The sequence below is a fragment of the Miscanthus floridulus genome, chromosome 19 (genome assembly GCF_019320115.1).
Source record: "Miscanthus floridulus cultivar M001 chromosome 19, ASM1932011v1, whole genome shotgun sequence".
In the NCBI taxonomy this organism is placed as follows: domain Eukaryota; kingdom Viridiplantae; phylum Streptophyta; class Magnoliopsida; order Poales; family Poaceae; genus Miscanthus; species Miscanthus floridulus.
The window spans coordinates 71,642,089-71,648,088 of record NC_089598.1 but is presented as its reverse complement, the minus strand read 5'-3'; positions in this window follow the sequence as shown (position 1 = coordinate 71,648,088).

The following is a 6,000-nucleotide window of genomic DNA, read 5'->3' as shown; positions in this document are numbered from 1 at the left end:
AGCTCGGTTGGGCAAGGTCGCTCCCGGAATCAAATCGATTTGATACTCTATCCCTCTCATAGGTGGCAGCCTCGGGGGTATCTCAGCTAAAAAAATGTCCTCATACTCCTGCAAAAGGTTAGTGATAGCAGGAGATACCGAACTAACAATATCATCAAGCGAAAACATAGCTCGTTTGCATACCAAAGCATAGCAAATATCATCATCAGAAATTTCAGCAAAGTCACATTTTGTTGCAAGCATAACACCACCCTTCAATATACAGCCTGTTCGCTTACTCGTAAACGATCGTAAATTTCCAGCCAGGAACAGTGTTTTTCTCTTACACTAAACCAGTCAGCAGTAAATAATCCACGATCGTTTACGGCCTCCCGAACAGGCTGATAATCCCCTCAGCCTTAGAAATAGATGTAGACTTATCCTTTTTAGGTCGGAAAATAGAATTAGCAACTTACTGATTTTCAGATTGAACATCATTGAAACTAGCAGCGCGTTCTCTATCAGCTTGTACAATTTGAGTAGGGGTCAAAGGTACCAAAGTAATTTTCTTTCCTTTATGCACAAAAGTGTATTTATTACTTCTACCATGGTGTGTAGCATCATTATCATGTTCCCAAGGATGACCCAATAAGAGTGAACAAGCTTGCATAGATACCACATCACAATCAATAGAATTAGCATAAGAACCAATGGAAAATGAAACTCTACAAGTTTGTGTTACCTTTGCTTTACCAGAATCATTTAGCCACGGAATATGGTATGGATGTGGGTGTGGGCATGTGGTCAAGCCAAGCTTCTTGACCAAATCAGAACTCACTAAATTGTTGTAGCTACCTCCATCAATAATGACACGTGCTTGACGGTCGCTGATGACGAAGAAAATCTAGAACAAGTTATGGCGTTGTAGCTTCTTAGGTTGCTGGACTTGTGAGCTGAGCACCCGCTGTACAATGATGCTCCTATAGGACGCCGTGGCCTCATCACCAAGGACTTCGCCATCGTCCTCATCTGCATCTTGGTCTTCTTCATCCTCAATGTCAGAGGTGCTGATGTAACCATCTTCTATAGCAATATATGCCTGCTGACTTGGGCAGTCCTTCTGCACATGGCCAATGCCATGGCAGCGGTGGCACTGAATACCCAAAGTGCATCCCATCAATGCAATGGATGAGGAACTCTTGGTAGGCACCTACAAAGAATTTTTACCTAAATCTGAAGGTCGTGCGGGAGGTGCCTTAGGTGTAGTGGAAACTCTAGAGGCTGCTGGTCGCTTGCTCGCTGGAGGAGGTGCCCAAAAAGTGGTTGGCTTGGTCAGCCCCGAAGATGGTGCAGAGCATGGTGTGTATGTGCTGGTGCTGACCTTGCTCTTGCCCTGCTGTTCACGCCCCTGCAATTCCTTTTCTGCAAGCATAGCAAACTAAAACAACTGGTTGACAATGTTAAATTCTTTATAATCAACAATGTCCTGAATCTCATGCCTCAAACCTGAATAAAAATGATAAATGGCATCTTCGTTTCCCTCCATAACACTACAGCGCATCAATCCCTTTTGGAGCTCACCATAGTAATCCTGTACAGAATTATCTCCTTGTTCTAAACGCATCAATTTCTTACGCAAGTCTCTATGATAAGGAGGAACAAAACGATCATGCATAGCTACCGTAAGTTCTTCCCACATACAAGGTAAAGCATTCTGTGCAGCTAGCCCATTCCACCAAATAATGACAAAATCCTTAAACTCACTAGTAGCTTGTCTAACTCTATGCTGCTCAGGTACAAGGTGGGCACTAAACCTTTGTTCTACCGTCATCTCCCAATCAAGATATCCCTTAGCATCATAATGACCCGAAAAAGATGGTATTGTGAACTTAATTTTAGCATAAGGATCATCGGGCACATGGTGATTATTACCTTGACGGTGGTGGTGGACACCACCCATACCTGTCGTGTTGTGGCGAAGACATTGTCGTAATCTCTCTTGTCAAAAAGTTGCTCGACCTATGTTCCTATTGGCATCATACACCATGTCTTGACCATCGGTGTTGCTGCCGGAGACATCGTTGTTGCCCATCACAAAGGTTTCCAACTCAGTAACCTTGTCGGTTAGCGTGGAAATTCGCTTGTCCAATCTCTCCATGCTATTGCCAATGTTGAGTTCAATGAGTGCGTCAGTGATGGCCTTCCTGACAGCCTCATTCATCCTTTTTTGGGCATCCTCTACAATAGCTTGTAGTTGCTCTTGACTAACACACTTGTTGAAACCCTTAGGATTGTTATCTCCAGTCTGTTCACCTCCTGCCATTGAAAACACAAAAATAGGAACAAACAGGTGAAAGTTATCCCTAAGCGTGGTGGGCCCATAACCCATACGTCCTAGGATCAAAACCTGGCTCTGATACCACTTAATGGAGACGGGGATCCCAATCTTCCGTCAGGTGGTGGTAACTATCATTGTGGCGGAGAATGACACACCAATCCAGCTTTAGATCGAACCCTATAATCTTAGCACCACAGCTCCTCTAGTTATCAACCAAGTCATGGACCAGGTTAACCTTGCCAAGAAGGCTAATCCTTGCCTGCACAATGAAGAACACAAGCAAGAACAAGAAAGAACACAACCAAATTGCAGATGAATGATTATCTCATGAAGTTGGGGTCTCACAAACTGATGAACGGTGAAACTATTCTTGACAGAATAATCTAAGCAAAACCCAAAACCTAATGACGGTGGCGGTATATAATTATAAAGGTCTTAGGGTCATCCCCTACCTTGGATGTGCCTCCTAATGGGCCCAAACACGATACACAGTCCAACGGACCAAAAGAATGTGTCGCAGCACCCTAATAGATTCTGAATGCTGACTTGTTTCGACAATTGCCATTGATTCTGAAGAGGTTTTGATGTGAAACTAATTGGATTGGTTTCCTTATCAAATTAGCTTTCCATCCATATGTGGATCATCAAAAATGAAGTCAGGATGCGTCCTGGGTGACCAGTTTAAGGCAGACTGGTCCTAGAGGCCGAGGCAGACTCGAATTCATATTGGACTGGGCCTCTGGCTTGTGTTGGGCGTCCTTGCTGGTCCTCATCACCTCCACCACTTCCTCTAAGTCCTTCATGATCCTATCCAATGTTTCTAAGAAAGATAACATCATTAGGTAGTAGTCTATTCTCAAAAGTATGAAAAGGATCGCTTAAGAATGAGCTCACCTCTAAATTGAGTTGACGCATTCGAGCTCGGGTCATTGGACCTTGTATAATGGTTGGAGGATCAGCAGGTGCATCTGAAAGAGTGATGTCCTCATCAGCTTCTCTATCTATTGTGATGCCTCACGGTAAGGTCTAGGATGCATTCTTATGCAAGAGGGTAGAGTTTTTGCTTATGCATCTAGACAACTAAAAAAACATGAGATAAATTATCTGACTCATGATCTAGAGTTAGCAGCTATGGTACATGCTCTCAAGATTTGGAGACATTACCTGATTAGTCATAAGTGTGAGATTTATACCGATCACAAGAGTTTGAAGTATATATTCACTCAGTCAGATCTAAATTTGAGGCAGTGCAGATGACTAGAGTTAATCAAGGATTATGATTTAGAGATACACTATCATCCGAGAAAAGCTAATGTTGTAGCAGATGCCTTGAGTAGGAGTTATGTGAACATGGCCTATGCAACTCAATTACCTAAAGAGTTGTGTGAGGAGTTCGAACACCTAAATTTGGGTATTGTGGCTAACACTATGGAGCTAGAGGTGGAACCTACTTTAGAATGAGAGATGCGTAATGGATAGTTGAATGATGAGAAGATCAAAGATATTGCTGAACGTATAATGATTGGTAAAGCCCTAGGTTTCTTCATGGATGATCAAGGAACAGTATGGTTTGGTAAAAGGATTTGTGTGCCAGAAGTGAAGTCTATTTTGAGGGAAGCTCATGACTCGGCCTATTCTATACACCCGGGGAGTACAAAAATGTATCTTGATCTTAAAGAGAGATATTGGTGGTATGGACTAAAAAGAGATGTGGCTGAACATGTGGCCATATGTGATACATGTTAGAGGGTAAAGGTAGAACATCATAGGCCAGTAGGTTTACTTCAACCTATAAAGATACCCTAGTGGAAATGGGAAGAAGTTGGAATGGATTTTATAGTGGGGTTACCTCGTACACAGAGGGGATCTGACTCTATCTGGGTAATTATAGACCATCTGATAAAAGTAGCACATTTCATTCCTGTCAAGACAACTTATTCTAGTGCAAAGTTGGTAGAGCTATACATGGAAAGGTGGCCTAGTGATTGAAGTTACCTGAGTATTGTTTGGAGTACCTTTCAGAATCTTGGAATCAGTTTAACAAGTTACTTGGAGTATGGTTAACAGGTATGCAAAGTAGAGACGAATCCAAAGGCGGAGAATCTGTATCTCTTTTATCACCATCTTTTGAATCTCGAGGACAAGGTTCATCTTAAGGGGGTAGAATTGTAACACCATAAAATTTGCTTCTCTTGAAATAGAGCTAAAATGATTTAATTTTGTATTTTTATGCTCATATGGGGAAATAATAAATTTTCATTAGATTAAAATTTATCTTAAGGTAGAAACATGTTTGTTGCATTCATGCTGGTCACACCTTGTGTTTCTATGTGCAAAATGTCATTTTTTAAATACATTTAGGAGACGAATATCTATCTCTAGGAATTTTTTAGCTTCTTTTTGAAATTTAATTCCTACCTCCTTCACCTTAATCTTTATGTTCCAAGTTCCCAACAATCTTTTCATGAGCTCCAAATACTTTATTTGGGTTCATCATGTTACAAAGTGTCTCTAGGAATTTTCCCCAAATTTTTGGAGGTCTCGGAGTATTTTTCGTGGCTTAAATATCAATTCTAGACTTTTCTAGAATTATTTTATTCGTGAAATTAATTAATTCCAAAAATAAATAATATATCTCATTTTCCAACCAACTCTCATAGCCCATGTGCAATAATCATAATAAATCTCAAAGGCCCATGTATTTATTTACTAATGGGCTTTAATGATTATTTAGGTTCATTAGTAAATGTGGAGGGTGCAACATCAATTAGTACCATATTGCTACTTGATGTAGATGTGGGGAGTTTTTCTTTCTATAAATATATACCAACCTCTTAGGCAAAGTACACCAAAACTATCGTAAGGGGAGCCCCTAGTTTGGGAAATCCCTCATGTAGTAAATTAGTTTTTTCTCCTTTTCTCGCCGCCGCCGCCGCGCTGCCCGACACCGTAGACCCACCATCGACCGCAAGAAGACCCTAGGTGAGTTCGCCATCTTCTCCTCTTGTTCCCTATGCTCTCGGTTCATCAAACCATGGCCTCTAGGGTCCAAATCGAGCGCTCCGAGGAGGTTCTCGCCGCCGGTAATGGAGCTCTGTCGGGCCAGTTTTCCTCTCCGGCCGGTGACTCTCTCCCTCTCCTTTATAATCTAGGCCATCTAGATTCAATCCAATGGTCCAAGATCGCTCGTACCCCTTTGCCGGGTTTATTTGCAAAAGAGCCCATACAGTTTTGCGTAATATAACCCGTAGTCCATGGTGCACTTCTAGAATATGTTTTCCTATTCCAAAAGCGTAGTTTCTTTCTAGTAGATTTAGAATACGTTTTCTCTTTCAGAAATTGTAAAATCCCTATGTTAGATTCAAAATACGTTTTCTTTTGAAAATGTAGTTTCTTCGGTTAGATCCAAAATACGCTTTCATCTATTCATAGTTTTGCCACTAGTCTTATTTAGGCCATAAAATCTTCGTTTTAACTCTGTTTTGATCCATTCAAGTTGCGTTAGATTTGTAATTGAGTAATCTACATGTTCATCCTACTGTTAAATATATTTTCAACTTTTGAAATTCAAGGTTAGATTTAATCTATTATTTTATTACAAGAAATCTTGTTTAATTCATAACTTTTTCGTTATAGCTCTGATTAGAGTGGTTTTCGCGTCTATGTGTTCGTAGTAACATGTA